This window comes from Gorilla gorilla, chromosome 16, assembly GCF_029281585.2.
Source record: "Gorilla gorilla gorilla isolate KB3781 chromosome 16, NHGRI_mGorGor1-v2.1_pri, whole genome shotgun sequence".
Taxonomy (NCBI): domain Eukaryota; kingdom Metazoa; phylum Chordata; class Mammalia; order Primates; family Hominidae; genus Gorilla; species Gorilla gorilla.
Window position 1 is genome coordinate 78,223,824 of NC_073240.2, and position 18,767 is coordinate 78,242,590.

An 18,767-nucleotide genomic window follows, 5' to 3' on the forward strand; every position below is an offset into this window, starting at 1 on the left:
AAATAACAAGCAGATAACTATGAAACAAGTTCTCTTTTATAATGTATATAAATATATATGACAAAAGATCAATATTAAGCATTAGTGGAACATTATATCAACAATAATAAAATATACTAAGACCTAATCTTCCTTTTTAACAGAAAAGAAGAACTAGGTATAGATCATTGTTGTTGTTGTTGTTTTAATGTGAACCCTGAAAAACTAAAACACTAAACCAAATGTAAAAAAAAAAAAATTCATACCCACGCTAGATTTTCCTTTTGATATAATTAGAATCATTACAAATACTGTATAAGGGGGGAAAATGCAACATTATTGCAATATCCAAAGATAAAGGATGAAAATTAAGGAAGATACTCACATTTTGAAGATTTAAGAATTAATTGATAAGCCACATTATGGAAGAAGAAGGAAAAAAAAGAAAAAAACCTTAGTCAAAGCACCCTGAAACAGCAACAGTGCATACTGACTTCAAAGATGCCTCCAATATCACAAATAATAGCAGTAACTCAACTCCCTCACAGCTTCTTGACAACCACTACTCTGAAGTCCCAGTGGAGACTACTCTGATCTGATAATGGAACCTTCACTCTCCAATGGCAAAAGATCACTTTACAGTATACCACATGTATTTTAATCCATTGATTGGCCCATTAGTACATAAATATTTTTAAAAGCTTTCCTGATATGATCCTCAATTTCCCCTTCAATAAAAAAGAAAGTATATCTACCTTATATAGTTGTGAGGATTAGACAAGGTATACAAAGCTTCTAGCACAAGGATCTTGCAGGATATTCTGGCACAAGTACTTATTTTGAATGTACCACAAAACTGTATAATAAGCATTTTCTGAAAGAATGGAAAAAAGCAAGGCCTCGACTGAAGCTCTGACACCATGCAGACCAAATTTAGTAACTGACATTCTTTTCATTCACCATTAAAAGTGCTCTTTATATAAATTACCTTAAACTGTAATAAAATTACCAAAGGTTCTATTCGATAAAGAAGACAAACAAAATATAAAGGAAGGAAAATACAAAGAAGTAATACTTATTGGCTGCCTACCATATACTAGGCATAATGCTAGAGGAACACTGTAAGAAATCCATAATGTAGTCTGATTGGTGAGGAAACTGAGGCTCTCACAGCTATTCATGCAGCTATTACATGACAATGTTGGGATTCAACCTGGTCTGTGTGAAGGCAAAGTCTATTTTCTTTCCACAGTGCCATACACAATTCACAGGAAAGTAATGGAAAAATTCAAAAAACATGAGCATTATAAACCACATAGTTGTTTTTGGAGCAAAGGAATTATTTTCACTGAAACATTCAGGAAGCAACAACAAACACATCCATCCTGGATCACTAAAAAACTGAACTGAAAATCTACATGCCAATTAGGTAAACAAAGAAAAACAAGTCAAACATGATAAAACATTTATCCACCACATAAATTGCTTAGTAGGCATAGAAAGATACAGAAGGTATAGAAAGCTTTAGATTTAGTTCATGTATTACATTTCTTTAGAATCTACAGTCTAAGACGATATATACTTTCTCTATTTTCATGAAAATGAAACAAAGCACATTTATTTTTAATTAATGGGCTAAGATACAACCAACAGGCCATGAAGCAATTTTGTTGTTTATAGAACAAGTCCCACTACAAATCTGCAATTTACTTGTAAAACATGATTCAGAACCAAAATGCAGAGCAAAACAAAATTTTATCTTGTCCTCTCTTCATGTCACCTGGAGGGGTTCTTCTGAGAGTAAAAAGCCAGAATCTCTATTTTCTAACTAATATTACAGGACTCAACCTTACCAGTGAAAGCAAGGATTACTATTATTGACCAACAGAACATTCAAGTTAGGCTTCCAGATAATTAAGGGTTTTGTTTTGTTGATTTGTTGTTTAGGAATGCAATCAAATCCAGATTGTCTATAGCCATGTCTGAATCCCACCCTGACTTTTAATCCCCTCTCTGCCAACCAGCATGCTCTGGACCACTAGACCTCACACCTAAGTTAGAGTAAGCAGGTTTATGAGTGTCTTACTATTTGGTGTAATCAAGCAAATCAGAAAGATAAGTCAGAGGAAAAAAATCATATTTTCTAATGATACATACAAATGATTTTCAGGAAATCAATGATATACCTCTCATTCATTAGCAAGGATGACCTGGACATGACCATTCTGTTGAACTATATTGCACGGTTTTTCATCACTGAGTTATTCTGCATTAGTGATGAGGTAAGAACAGCAGAATACATAAGAAAAAATTGTTCCTTATGGCATTGAATTTATCAATATATGAAAGTGGGTTTCTAGAGTTTACAGAGGAAAACAAGAATGACAGGGAAAATGCTGAATACAGTCCTCTGTAGTGGGGGAAAAAAGTGTAATTTCCTTCCTTGATCAATTACACTAGTCAGTTAACTAATATCTTGGTTCTAATTTAAGAGCTGGACCTATTCACCCTCTGAATCACAAGACAGAAGTGACTGCCTAATATTAAAAACAAAAAAAATTCTTAAAATTTTAAATGCACATAATACTCTGAAATCAAGAAAAAAATACAAAAAAGTAGACGTCACTTTTAGTTGTTTTTTACTGCTTTTAAAAGTAATACTATAGAAATTTTGAAAAACATTGGTCTGTATAAAGAAACACAAATCACTAGCAATACTACCAAATAGAGATAACTATTGACATGTTGATGTACGTATTTCATTATTGCTTTTAACAAGGCTTTGTGGGCAAGAGTTGTAAATCCAGAATCAAACTACTTCTCATCATTGGTCTAAGCTACCATCATCTCTTGACAGGGTTATTACAATCACCTCTTATCTCCATGATTCCATAACAGCTCCTCTCCAGTCTATTCTACACCAAACCACTAAAAAGATCTTTTAAAATATCAGTCATATTTCATCCCTCTGCTCAAAACCCTACAATGGCTTCTCATCTCATCAATGTGTGAATCCAAAGTGCTTACAAAGGTCCTACAAGGTCCTCCATTTTCACCCCTAACCTCCACTTCTCTCACCCTGTTTCCCATACATTCTCCTCCCTGGTTTAACTGTGCTGGTTAAGCTGACCTCCTTACTCTTGCTGGAATAAACACAGTTCCCTCCACAAGGAATACTCTTACCCCAGATGTAAACATTGCTCTCTTCCTCCCTAACTTTCTTCAGATCTTTATTCAAATATTTTTCAGACACTTCCCTGACCTACGGTATATAAAACGACATTCTTTCCCTTTCCCTCCCTTGGTACACCTTATCACCCTACTCTGTTATATTTTTCTCCAATTATCACCAACTGACAAATTATTTGTTCACTGTTCTCTCTCTACTAACTAGAATGTAAGTTCCATGAAGGCAAAGAAATGACCTGTTTTGTCTTTTCCTCACTCAGTGCTCTATCTCTTGGTTCCAAAACAATTCCTGGGATACAGTAGGTACTAAGTATTTGTGAGTGAATGGCTGAGTAATTAGGATCAAAGTATATCTAAAATTTATACTCAACTTTTGTCATTTACTATTAGCATTCCTAATTATTGCATAGCATTCCATTATAGACATATACTATGTAGTAGATTGAATCAATTTTATATTTTATTATGTTTAAAATTTTTACTTATTTATTTATTTTGAGACGAAGTCTTGCTCTGCTGCCCAGGCTGAAGTGTAGTGGCATGATCTTGGCTCACTGCAACCTCTGCTTCCTGGGCGCAACTGATTCTCGTGCCTTGGACTCCCCAATAGCTGGGACTACAGGCATATGCCACCACGCCCAGCTAATTTTTGTATTTTTAGTACAGACAGGGTTTTGCCATGTTGGCCAGGCTGGTCTCGAACTCCTGACCTCAGGTGATCCACCTGCCTCGGCCTCCCAAAGTGCTGGGATTACAGGCATGAGCCACCATGCCTGGACAATTTTCTATTTTAAATATTTAGGTTGTTTCTACATTTACTGTATCATAAATATCCTTGTATACACAGAATATCTTTGAAATACATGTCTTCCTGCACAGCTCTGATAATTTCTCTAGGATAAATTATTTTAAGTACAATTGTTGGATCAAAAAGTATTTAGATCATGAATGCTTTTATTTATTTATTTACTTACTTACTTATTTTTTTTGAGATGGAGTCTCATTCTGTTGCCCAGGCTGGAGTCAGTGGCACGATCTCAGCTCACTGCAACCTCTGCCTCCTGGGTTCAAGCAATTCTCCTGCCTCAGCCTCCTGAGTAGCGTGGGACTACAGGCTCGTGCCACCGCGCCCAGCTAATTTTTGTATTTTTAGTAGAGACGGGGTCTCACCATATTGGCCAGGCTGGTCTTGAACTCCTGACCTTGTGATCTGCCTGCCTTGGCCTCCCAAAGTGGTGGGATTACAGGCGTAAGCCACTGTGCCCAGCACTCTGAATGCTTTTAATACATTTTCTAAACTGCTCTAGAGGCTGGGTGAGGTGGCTCACACCTGTAATCCCAGCACTTTGGGATGCTGAGCCAGGCGGATCACTTGAGGTCAGGAGTTCAAAACCAGCCTGGTCAACATGGCGAAACTCTGTCTCTACTAAAAATACGCCACTGCACTCCAGCCTGGGTGACAAAGCAAGACTCCATCTCAAAAAAATATAAAAATAAATTAAAAAATAAGTTGCTTTAGAGAATAGCTAGTAATATAAGCTTACATTTCTCCTCACTAACAATGCATATGTGAGTCCTTTTTTGACAAAACACAAAAAGTTGATTTTTTTCCCCCTGAAACTAAACAGGAATACCTGGTCACCATATATTTTTTGTTTGTTAAAAAAATTTTTGGCCGGGTGCGGTGGCTCATGCCTGTAATCCTAGCACTTTGGGAGGCTGAGAGGGGTGGATCACGAGGTCAGGAGATTGAGATCATCCTGGCTAATACGGTGAAACCTCGCCTGTACTAAAAATACAAAAAAATTAGCCAGGTGTGGTGGCGGGTGCCTGTAGTCCCAGCTACTCGGAAGGCTGAGGCAGAAGAATGGCGTGAACCCGGGAGGCGGAGGTTGCAGTGAGCTGAGATTGCACCACTGCACTCCAGGCTGGGCAACAGAGCAAGACTGAGTCTCAAAAAAAAAAAAAAAAAAAAAAAAATTAATAGGAAAGTTAGAGGAAAATATAAATTTTATTAGTTAATGGACAGTGGTTGTTTCCAAGCACCCTGTCCCATGGTGGCATTATCATTTTTAAAAACTTTACCAATCTGGTAGATTTTAAAAGGTACTTCATTTTTTTTTAACGGTACCTTATTGTTTTATTTTCCATTTCTTTGTTTACTAATGAGGTTGAGGATGCTTTCCCACATTTATCAGTAGATTTTAAAAGGCATTTCATTTTTTTAATGGTACCTTATTGTTTTATTATCCATTTCTTTGTTTACTAATGAGATTGATGATGCTTTCCCACATTTATTGGTTGATTTTGTTTTCCATGACAAACTGCCCTATTCATGACTGCTCCTTTTCCTATTCAGGTATTCATTTCTTATTGACTTATAAGTGTTCTTCATACATTAAAGGTGTTAAATTTTTATCACATGGCATAAATATTCCTTCGTATTTGACATTTGCCTTTCAATTTTGTTGATGGTATTTGATACATAATTTTTTGTGCAACTAAATCTATTTATTTATTTATTTATTTATAGCAAAGAGGTCTCACTTTATTGCTCAGGCTGGTCTTGAACTCCTAGGCTCAAGCCATCCTCCTTTCTCAGCCTCCCAAAGTGCTGGGATTACAGGCACGAGCCACTGTGCCGGATTCAATCACTTTTTGTGTGTTATTCTTCATTTAATTTTGCATTTAGAAGAGCACTTCTATATACAACCAACATGCTATCAAGTTAGAAACCAGTGGTGGTTTTGTGGTTTCTAACTGAGTAGAAGTCTGGGTATTTTTTCTTCTTTTTGCTTGTATATTTCTTTTCTCTAACAACTATATAAGCTTATCTAAGAATAAATATTTTCTTAAACATTAAAAATAGAAAATAATGTCTCCACTACTTGATTATATATTTACACACACACATTTCCTTATGTTTTTATTCTATTTTAAAATGTTTTCATTATTTTAACCATCTGAAATCTTAGCTCATGGCATGAAGTACAACTCTAGTTTTATATTCTTGTGATAATTTTAAGTCAATATTCTTACCACTTTTGTTTACTAATTCATTCTCCTAATGAATTGAAATGGCTTCACTATCATACATTAATCTGTATTTTTTTAGGACTCTACCTTGTTCCATTCTTAGTCAATATCATATGGTTTTAATCATTGCAGATTTATGAAAATCTTCTAATATATGGTGGTGCAATTCCAACTTCATAATGCTACTCCTTCAAAAAATTTTCTTTTAAACTTATTCTAGAACAATTTCAGACCAATTTTGTTAGATTTCCCTATTTCATCCCACTTCTGAATCAAAAATTTAATTAGATTTTGATTAGAATTGCATCAAATTCATAGATTTGGGAAGAATTAATATAAGACTGAGTCCTGCTTATTAGAAACATGTTTAATCTCTGTACTTATTCAACTCTCTTTATGTTATCCTGTAAGGTTTTTAAAAAATAATTTGTACTTGTTTTATTGTTTCTAAATTTTTTTTCTCCATTGTAGTTTCCAACTAGGTATTCCTTGAATATTGAAAAAGTACTGACTTCAGTACATTTAGACGTAACTAACCACATAATTTTAGTTCAAATAGGCTTTCAGGTAATTTTCCTAGATTTTCTGGTAGATAACTGATCACTTGTGCATAATAGTAATGCTGTCTTCTCTTTTGAAATGACTGCCCAACCATGTAGTGTTTCTGGTCCTGACACCAGAAGGAAGGCCTTTTATTATTCCAGGAAGAAGAAATATTTTCCAGATGAAGGTCTCCCATCTTGCCAGGCTTCTACTTGTACCTGCTTATCCTTGTTTCCGAGAAGTAGAGGAGATTTAGTCAGATTTATTCAGCATCTCTTCCACTCACGACCCAGGCAGTTTGCTCTTTCATGCGAGAATTTATGGGTTGGTTCTCTATACCTCCATCAACTCGGTTCCTTTCATATTGTCTCTAGCATAAATGCCTCCAATTACGAAAAGTCCAGCAGGAAATATTTTCATATTTTTATTTGTATTACTTTTGGATCAGCATCATTTCTATCTATTTTTTTAACAATGTGTGTGCTCCATCTCTCTCTTTCTGATATTCTTGCTGTTTGTACAATACATTTTATCTCCTGACCTGTCTTCCTTTTGTCTTATTTTGTCATTTTGATTTATTTTTGCAATGTCTAATTTGCTATTCACTGCATCCAGAGATTTTAATTTGGCAACTGTATTTTCATGCCTTCAGAATCCTGTCAGATTGCTTCCTTTTTATTACTGATATCCAGCTTCCCCAGGTTTAATGACTAAACCTTTTTGAGAACACAAATCTCAACAGATTGCTAGTTGAGCTATCCAGCAATCTGAACATGGTTTGAGGCAGGAGGGTTGGTAGCTGGGAACTTAGTGACTAGGCCACCTATGTGGACAGGCTTCTTCTAGGGAGGTGCTATAAGCAAACTCTAGATCTATAAACAGTGTTCACAAATGCTTCTGGTCAAAGAGCCAAGAGAGGGATTTAAACACTGTGCTTTGTAGGAACATGCATTAAGTTTACTGTCCCTCCCAACTTAAGAGTCCTCTCTCAGAAAGATTTTCCTTGAGGGGCTCCTCCTCAATTACTTCTTTCATTCCAGGCCCATAAGCAATGCTGCCTAACAAAGATTATTCTGGGTTTTCTGGCATGAGTGGCATTAAGCTCTAGCTTCTAATACACATGCAGTGTTTTTCCCATTCATCTATGTATCTAGTGGTCTTTTTAATGGAAATTTAGATGGGTGAAGATAGGAAACTGTTTTTCCTGCTATTTTGCCCAATACTGTTATCTGTATTCTTATCACTATACATCACGTTGATGCTTACTACTTTTTTTCAAGAGACAGGGTCTGGCTTGTTGCCCAGGTTGGATCACAGTGACATGATCATAGCTCACTGCAGCCATGAAGTCTGGGCTTAAGCGAACCGCCTGACATAGCCTCCTGAGTATCTAGGACTACAGGCGTGCACTACCACATGCAGCTAATTTTTTGCTGCTGTTGTAAAGACAGGGTCTTGCCCAGGCTGACCCATGTTGCCCAGGCTGGTCTCAAACTACTGACCTCAAATAATCCTCCCTCTTCAGCCTCCCAAAGTGCTCAGATTACAGGTGTGAGTCACTGTACACAGCCCTCTCACTACTTTTAATTAATCCATGCTTCTAGGTAATAGTTTCCAATCTCCATTTTACCAATTCAAAGAGACTTGACAACATGCCATCCCTCCCACCCCAATCATTGCACTTCAGGAAACAAATGCCACAATAAGAACACCTATCTCTTTCTGGGAAATCTTTTACCAGGTTAGGTATAATGATGGACTAGTAGGACTCCAAATGATCAGAGTTAATAGACCCAGGTATCTCTGTGTCTTAATTTTTGAAAGTAAGATAACAAGAATAACAGTGCCATTAAAAGACTGCTATGAAAGACTAAACAGTGAGTGCCAACTTCTCTGAGATGAAGCAAAGGGTTCTCTCCAAAAGACAGATGAGCACAAGACCTGCACCTACTTGTTCTACAACCACAGAGCTTCAGGGGCAGAGAATCAGCCTCATTCATGTTTGCATTCCAAGAACCACAATGGGCACAAAGAATCTAATCATTTACATCTTGCAGAACTAAACTGTCCACATGGCTGGTAGGCAGAGTTACTTGCAACAAGGGCTCACCCTCATATTCTCTCACCAAAAAGCTCTCATTATAGAGACGTTTACTAGGAACCAAGGCAGCTTTTCCACTCAGGAGTCCCTTCTGAGTGAGGGGTTAATGGTAACCTACTTTGGTTTTATATTACTCACACATAAATAATTTGGCCATTTGCTAATCATGTCTATAAAAGCAGCTCTTCAGTTGCTTGCTGCTTGTTGTCCACATGAAATATAGAGTCTGTGAATCCTCATGCACTGCTCAAAGCAGTAAAAACTATCTAGTCATCCTACAGAGCAATCTGGCAATACTTAGTGAACTTAATAACGGACATCCAACAACAGATCAATCACATTCTTGATTATATACCTCTATAAAATAAAATGAAGATTATCACTGCAACATTATTAATGGCACATGGAGTTGAATACACCCAAGTGCCATCAGAAAAATGTATAAATAAGACAAATACACAGTACACATGGATAAGAGTGTGTACATGATATAATACTGTATAGCAGTCAGAAGTAATGAACCAGAATTGCATATAGCAACAAAAATAGATTGTTTAAATATAGGGCTAAATGAAAAAAAAAAGAATAAAATGGGATGTACAGACCAAGGCCATTTGTGAAAATTAATAACCTATATATATATGTACGAAACACTATATAATATTTTCCAAAGATATAGAAATATCCAAAGACATAAATTAACTAGATTATAGTAGGTGTTTATGGAGGAAACAGAATGAGTAAAGATAGGAAAAAGAGAAAAAAGACAACAAAGTAACCAATCAAGATGCGGGGCTAGCCCTCAAGATGCCAACAGTAAGAAGCATCATTATATCCTACCTGTGCCCATGAAGTTTGAGAAGCAGGTAGAAGAGTAAAAGAAGTCCAAATAAACTCAGCCAAGACAAGATAATACAGACATGAAAGCTCCACTAGGGAAAAAAAAAAAGGTTCTAAGTATGCCAAGACAAGAAGTTTATTTTGAAAGGTGCCAGGAATGATATTTCATTTATTTGAGAGGAGAAACCATCAGTGAATATTTATTTTAAAAATCAAGAAATAATCATTGAAGATTATAATAATGTGAAGTAACTACATGATCAAACTAAGAATTTGATGATTTCTCTGAAATTAATAGGTCTATAACATCATCCAGAGATTAATCTGAATTCATCATCCTGGCATACAAAGATCCTGAACACAAAATACCAAACAGAAGATAAGATGTAGTCTGGCAGAGATTCCACACCAACAGAATTTTTAACTTTCACTTACCTCAGAGATATGCTACAAAACCTTTACCATGGATTAATTCCCATGAATGAGATGAAATCTAAAACCATGGCATATGCAAAAAATTAACCCGGAAAAGTCATTTGTCAGTAACCCTTTATTATTATAGCACAGTTATGAACATAGTGTCACTAGAAGAAGAGCTGGGGAGACAAAATCTGGAACACATTTTATCCTTGAGGAAGACAGAATGGAAAACGCTACTTTAGCGTTTCATGCAATAGAGCTAAGAAGAGCAAGGACTTAAGAAAAAAATCAATTCCCTTGTCATATTAGTCTGTTCTCATTAAATTACAGCTGAATCTGTCAATAATTTGGGGGTGCTGATAGAAAAAAATAATCTGAATTGGAAGTACCATCATACCACTTTCTGGAACCTATAATAAATTATCTTGAGGTAAAAAGAGGTCATTATTTTTCAAATGTGTAAAGCAGTAAAAATTTGAGCTTTTTTAGCTATTGGACTCAAACTGTATACCAATGAAAGGGTAAATAAGCAATGATAATCAAATCAGCAGTGACAGATTAGCATGCACAATTAATACAGCAGACAATGGGAGTAGCCTTCTCTAAAGACTGCAATCCTGTATGGTTCAGATTTAATTTAGGCCACAGAAGATTCTGCAAACATCTGCTTTTGCTGGATGAAACTTGCTGCATTCATCAGCATAAATAATTAGGTTCAACTCATCCCATCCCAAGCAAAATCAAGTCACTTTCCTCTTGCTGAGGGAGGAAGCTATGCTTTTACCTCCACCTTGAATTGCACAGATTATCTGATTAAATCTATAAATTGTGCTCTCAGAAACTGATGCTTAAAGAAAATCTGTGACTTTAAAAGAGCCCCAGAAAGAAATCTACAAAAGGTACACTCCCCAACTAACAGCACATTTTGTAAAAATTAAGTCTTTCTACAATAGCTTCTGTTGAGTATTCTTAACAGACTAGCTATGGAACAGCATATTAACAATCTAATCTCAACTGTATATACATTCTAAAAAACATACACCACATGAAAAATCTTAAAAAAAAAAAAAATATATATATATGTATCTAGCTATTTAGAACCAATTTAGTAAGGCTCTACAAAATGAATCCCACAATAAAATTTAAAGATATGTCTTTAAAGGATTGAAAAACTTAACCTTCAGGTCAGAACTAAATCATAGTAAATTCCAGAAAACCATGCATTTCTATCTAAGCTAATGTAAGAAACCATGATAAAATTAACACTTATAGTAAATTGATTATTTAACATTAAATTGCTTTAAATTAAAATGTTTTTCCTTATAGTAAAAAAAAGTGTCTAAATCTCAAAAACAATGCTGAATTTTGAAATAAACAAGTTGCAGAAATACATGTAATGTTAAGATGAAATTTTAAAATTTGTAAATTGGTTATTTCTGAGAAGGGGAGAGGGATGAGATAAGGAGGAATTCACAAGGGAGGGTCTCAACTGCATTGATTTTACAATCTGTAGATTAATAAGGTAAAATGTTAAGACTTTTTTTTTTTTTTTGAAACGGTCTCATTATGTCGCCCAGGCTTGAGTATGGTACTGCAATCATGCCTAACTGCAGCCTCAACCTCCTGGGCTCAGGTGATCCTACCATCTCAGCCTGTGGGGTAGCTGGGACTACAAGCACATGCCACCACACCCAGCTAGTTTTTTTGTAGATATGGGGTTTCATCATGTTGCCCAGGCTGGTCTAGAGCTCCTGGGCTCAAGCAATCCACTGCCTTAGCCTCCCTAAAAGCAATACTTGATAAAGCCATTTGGTAAGTACTTTAGATACAGGTCATTATATTAGTGTTTATATCTAATTGTATGTTCTAAATATTTTATAATTTTAAAAATGTAAAACAAAATTCACACAAAATTAAATTCATACATAATTAACTCAAAATGGATTATACACCTAAATATAAAACATAAAACTATAAACATTTTACAAGGTAACACAGAAAAACATCTAGGTGACTTAGGTTTGACAATGACTTCTTAGATTCAACACCAAAAGCACTATCCAAGAAAAACAAACTGCTAAGTTGGACATCATTAAAACTTCTGCTCTGAAAAAGACATTGTTAATGAAAAGACAAGTCACGTACTGAGAGAAAATATTTGCAAAAGACATATCTGAAATCAGGATGTTATCTAAAATATACATAGAACTCAAACTCCACATTAAGAAAACAATCTGATTAAAAAGTGGGCCAGTGATCTGAGCAGACACCTCATCAAAGAAGATACATATATGAAAAATAAGCATATGTTAAGAGGCTCAATATCATATATTATTAGGGAACTGCAAATTAAAACAATGAACTACCATACCATACACTTATTACAATGGCTAAATTCAAAACACAACACCAAATGCTGGCAAAGACATGGGGCAACAGGATCTCTCATTCAGTGTTGCTGGGAATACAAAATGATGCAGTAACTTCGGAAGATAGTTTGGCAACTTCTCACAAAGTTGAACTTAGTCTTACTATATGATCCAGCAATTGCATTCTGATTTGAGAACCAACGTCCACACAAAAACCTGCATGCAAATGTTTACAGAAGTTTTATTTCTTAACTGTGAAAACTTGGAAGCAAACAAGATGTCCTTCAATAGGTATGGATAAAGTGTATTAAGTCCACTCATTGGGATATTATTCAGGAATAAAAATAAATGAACTATCAAACCATAGAACATACAGGAAGCTTGAACTAACACAGATAAGTGAAAGAAGCCATCTGAAGAGACTACATACTATATAATTCCAACTACATGACAGTCTGAAAATGGCAAACTTATGAAAACAGAAAAGATGAGTGGTTGCCAAGGGTTCAGCGGCGAGGAAGGAGGAATGAATGAATGGAGCACAGATGACTTTTCCAGCAGTGAAAATATTCTGCTTGAATGGAATATCTACCATTACCACTGTAATCGCAGACAGATGCTATTATGAATTTGTCAAAACTCATGAAACTATACAATATAAAGAGTGAACCACAGTGTAAATTATAGACTTTACTTTAAAATAAGGGATCAATATTGGTTCATTAATTCAATGTACCACCATTCTGTTTCAACCATAACAGTGTATATTGTAATTCAATTCTGGCACTAACCATCCAGTGTTAGTGTAGACCCTACAAGTTAAAGGGTATGATCCCAAACAATATTGCTCTTTACTTTAGAAACCAGCTGGACTTCAGGAGTCTCCAGACCACCTGCACTCTGACCAACTAGCCATAATTTCAGAGGTTTCCATGACTCCCTCAAGTTCAGAAATTGGCTAGAAAGATTTACACAACTCAGGAAAGTACTATACTTAAAATTATAGCTTTTTTTTTTTAATACAGGGTCTTGCTCTGTCACCAGGCTGGACTGCGGTGGCACAATCACAGATCACTGCAACTTTTGATCTCCTGGGCTCAAACAATTCTCCCACCTCAGCCTCTTGAGTAAGTTATAACTTTACTATAAAAAATACACATAGGACAAGGTCTTAGAGGGTCCGAAGTGTAGAGTTTCTATGCCCTTTCCCCATGAGTTAGGGCACTTACCCTCCCAGTACACCAATGTCTTCACCAACCAAAAAGCTCTGCTTGCCTGGGTGTGGTGGCTCACGCCTGTAATCCCAGCACTTTGAGAGGCGGGTGGATCATCTGAGGTCAGGAGTTTGAGACCAGCCTGGCCAACATGGTGAAACCCTGTCTCTACAAAAAATAAAAAAATCAGCTGGGCATAGTGGCATGTGACTGTAATCCCAGCTCCTCGGGAGGCTGAGGCAGGAGAATCACTTGAACCCAGGAGGCAGAGGTTGCAGTGAGCTGAGGATCATGCCACTGCACTCCAGCCTGGGTGAGAAAGCAAGACTGCATCTCAAAAGAAAAAGAAAAAAAAAGCTCCACTGAGCTTTGGTGTCCACAGTTTTTATTGAGGGGTTATTACATAGGCATAATTATTCAAATCATTAGCCACACGACTGGACTCAAACCCTCCTACTCCCACCAGGTCAGGCTGGCCTAAAGTCCCAACCTTCTAATCACATGGTTGTTCTTTCTGGTGACAGCTCCCATCTTGAAGCAATCTAGGGGTCCACCATAAGTTACCAAGTTTACATAACAAAGATACACCTATCACTTCAGAAATTGCAAGAGTTATAATTTCCATGTAAAAAAGTCTAAGACAAAGACAAATTATTTATTGTACCACAAGCATATTAATGCAAGATGTTAATAAGGGAAACTGTGTATGGGGATGGGGAGCTCTGTACTGTCTGAAGTGTTTGTAAAAATCTAAAACTGATCTAAAAATTAAGACTTTATTTTTTAGAACAGTTTTAGATTTTTACAATAAATAAAATTTAAGAAATAATAATGTTACACCTCAATGAAGCTGCATTAAGTTACATTGATTTAAAGGACTTAAGGGCTTTTAGTAATCTTTATATCTCCTTAGCCCAGCAGTATGCAGAACACAAAACAACCATTTAATGAACAGTTATTGAATGACTGGCTTCATTTCTTTCATTATGGTAAAAAAAACACACACAACATAAAATCTTCACCATCTTTAAGTGTACAGTTCAGTAATGTTAAGTATATTCACATTGTTGCGAAACACATCTCCAGAACCTTTTTATCATGCAAATCTGAAACTTATACCCATTAAGAATTCCTCTTCCCTCTCCCTTCAGCCCCTGGTATTCTACTTTCTGTTTCTATGAATTTGACTACTTCAGATACCTCATATAAGTAGAATCATACAGCATGTCTTTTTCTTTTTTTTTTTTTGAGACAGGTTCTTGCTCTGTCACCTAGGCTGGAATGCAGTGACATGATCACAGCTCACTGCAGCTGCAATCTCCGGGCTCAAGTGATCCTCCTGCCTCAGCCTCCTGAGTAGTTGGGGCTACAGGCAGGAGCCACCATGCTTGGCTAATTTTTAAAAATTTTTTTGTAGGAAAAAGGTCTCACTATGTTGCCCAGACTAGTCTAGAAGTCCTGGGCTCAAGCAATCCTCCCACCTTGGCCTTCCAAAGTGCTGGGATTACAGGAGTGAACCACCACACCTGGCTTGCATATGTCTTTTTGTGACTGGATTATTTCACTTAGCATAATGTCTTCAAGTTCTTCCATGTTGTAGCATGTAACAGGATTTCTTTCCTTTCTAAAGCTAAATAATATCCCACTGTATGTATATACCTCATTTTGTTTATCCATTCATCTGATGATGGACATCTGGGTACCTTCCACCTCTTGGCTATTATAAATAGTGTTGCTATGAACACGGGTGTGTACATATGTCTTTGAGAATTTGCTTTCAATGCTTTTGAAAACTTACTCAGCAGTGGCATTGCTGGATCATATGATAGTTCTATTTTTACCTTTTTGAAAAAATGCCATACTGTTTTCCATAGCAGCTGCACCATTTTATATTCTCATCAACAACAATGCACAAAGGTTCCAATTTATCCACATCCTTGCCAATACTTGTTTTCTGTTTTGTTTTCTTTTTCCTTTTTCAATAACAGCTATCCTAATGGGTGTAAAGTGGTATCTTACTGTGTTTTGATTTGGATTTCCCTAATGATTAATGATGTTGAGCATCTTTTCATGTGGTCATGACTATTTGTATCTTTGGAGAAATGCCTTTGATCATTTTTTAATTGAATTGTTTGGTTTTTTGTAGTTGTGAGTTATAGGAATTTTTTTATATTCTGGATATCAATCCCTTATCAGATATGTGATTTGCAAATATTTTCTCCCATTCTTCATAGATTGTCTTTTCACTCTGTTAATAGTGTCCTTTGATGCACAAAAGTTTTTAATTTTAGTAAAGTCCAACTTACTTTTTTTTTTTTTTTTTTTTTTTGAGACGGAGTCTCGCTCCATTGCTTAGGCTGGAGGGGAGTGGCACAATCTTGTCTTACTGCAACCTCCACCCCCTGGGTTCAATGATTCTCCTGCCTCAGCCTCCCAAGTAGCTGGGGTTACAGGCACACACCACCATGCCTGGCTAATTTTTGTATTTTTAATACAGATGGGATTTCACCATGTTGGCCAGGCTAGTCACAAACTCCTGACCTCAACTGATCTGCCAGCCTTGGCCTCCCAAAGTGCTGGGATTACAGGTGTGAGCAACCTCGCCCGCCTTATCTATTTTTTCTTTTGTTACCTGTGCATTTGGTGTTATAACTAAGAAATCACTACAAATTCAATGTCATGAGGATTTTCTCCTAGGACTTTTAGTTTTAGCTTTTATGTTTAGGTCTTTGATCAACGTTGGGTTAGTTTTCTGTATGTGGAATAAGGTAAGACTCCAACTTCATTCTTTTTTCATATGGAAATATAGTTTTCCCAGCATGATTCGTTGAAAAGACTGTCCTTTCCTCATTGAATGGTCTCGCCACCCTTGTTGAAAATCATTTGACTATATAAGCAAGGATTTAGTTCTTGGCTGTCTGTTTTTTTGTTTTTTTGAGATAAGAGTTTCACTCTGTCGCCCAGGCTAAAGAGCAGTGGCGCCATCTCCGCTCACTGCAAGCTCCGCCTCCCGGGTTCACGCCATTCTCCTGCCTCAGCCTCCTGAGTAGTTGGGACTACAGGCGCCAGCCACCACACCCGGCTAATTTTTTGTATTTTTAGTAGAGACGGGGTTTCACCATGTTAGCCAGGATGGTCTCGATCTCCTGATCTCGTGATCCACCTGCCCTGGCCTCCCAAAGTACTGGGATTACAGGCGTGAGCCACCGCGCCTGGCCGGCTGTCTGTTTTATTCCACTGGTTTATATATCTGTCTTTATGCCAGTATCATACTACTTTGATAACCATAGTTTTTGCAGTAAGTTTTGAAATCAGGAAGTGAGAGACCTCCAACTCTGTTCTTCTTTTCAAGATTGTTTTGGCTATTTGCAGTTCCTTGAGATTCTACACAAATTTTAGGGTACATTTTCTATTTTTACAAAGAAGTCACTGGGATTTTGATAGGGATCTAATTGAATCTATAAATTGCTTTGGGTAGTATTGACATCTTAACAACAGTGTCTTCCAACCCATGAACATGGGCTGTTTCCATTTACTTATGTCTTAATTTCTTTCAGTAATGTTTTGTACTTTTCAGTGTTCAGGTCTTCCACCTCCTTGGTTAATTTATTCATAAGTATTTTATTCTTTTTGATAGAATTGTTTTCTTCATTTCGAAACCATTTTTGGATTAGTCATTGTTAATGATTAGAAATACAACTGATATTTGTGTGTTGATTTGTATCCAGAAACTTCGCTTAATTGTTTTAATTCGAACATGTTTTTATGAAATCTTCAGGGTTTTCTACATATAAGATCATGTCATCTGCAAACAGAGATAATTTTACTTCTTCCTTTCTAGTTTGGATAAATTTTTTTTCTTTTTCTAATTGTTGTGGCTAGGACTTCCAATACTATGGTGAATATAAGCGGTGAGAGCAGGCATCCTTGCCTTGTCCCTGGATCTTAGAGCAAAACCTTACAGTTTTCCACCATTGATTAAGATGTTAGTTGTGGCTTTCCATATATGGCCTACATTATGTTGAGGTAGTTTTCTTCTACTCTTAATTTGTTGAGTGTTTTTTATCGTGAAAGGGTGTTAAATCTTGTCCAAGGTTTTTTCTGCATCTATTGAGATAGATTGTGTGTTTTTTGCCCTTCATTCAACTGGATAGCTTTGTAAGGCATATCTCATTCATTCAAAAACAAAACTAATACCCCCATTTTGCATAGTTTCTCTTAATTTTTGTAACAAAACATTTAAAACAGAATTTAGTGACACAAACTCTTTGAGTTTTATGAAAGACCAGAGGTTTCGAAAGGATAAAAAGGAGATATTGAGTAGAAGGTGGCTTTTAAAGGGAGAACATTGCACAACTAGCTCAGACTGGGAATTACATCAGATGATCCTAACCTACCAAAAAGGATCAAGGTGAACCAACACTTCATTTGACAACACTGCGGCATACATCAATATACAACCCAGAATTGGTATACTGTTTATATAACACCCATTGATTAATAGCACAGTAGGGAACTTAGAGTTAACAACAATTTACTGTATATTTCAAAATAGCTAAAATAATTTTTTTTGTATTCCCAACACACACAAAAAGATAAATGTTTGAGGTGATGGATATCCCAATTACCCTGATTTGATCATTACACATTGTATGCAGGTATTAAAGTATTACATGTATCCCCAAAATATGTACAACAATTACATTTCAATAAGTAATTAAAAAAATCAAACTCATTTAAAGCCTACACATACATATTAATTATAGCACATAGCAATGGCAAAGGTCTATCATGGTCAAAAAGAATACAACTGAATAAATTAATACCTGGGGAAATGAAATGGAAAAGAAATCAAGTAGTATTCATTCAAAAATGCCTGTCCCTTTCCATAGAGTTAATTGAAGGCACAACGACTATGCCATAAACCAAAGTTCCAACCAAGAGTCAAAGCTATATTTTATAGAATTGCCACTTTCCTCACCAATACCAATAAATAAATTATTAAATCTACCCTTTTGGCATAATAAAGTCATTTCAATAGAACTAAGAGTGCCACAGTTTCAATGTCATCTCTTC

The 18,767-nt window shown here is 36.2% G+C and overlaps 1 protein-coding gene across 49 annotated transcripts in view; it reads right to left on the reverse strand.

Annotated features, from left to right (window-relative positions):
- The window catches only part of PEAK1 (pseudopodium enriched atypical kinase 1), a 310,954-nt gene that overhangs the window by 217,954 nt on the left and 74,233 nt on the right, over window positions 1-18,767 (reverse strand). The gene's annotated exons all lie outside the window — the stretch shown is intronic.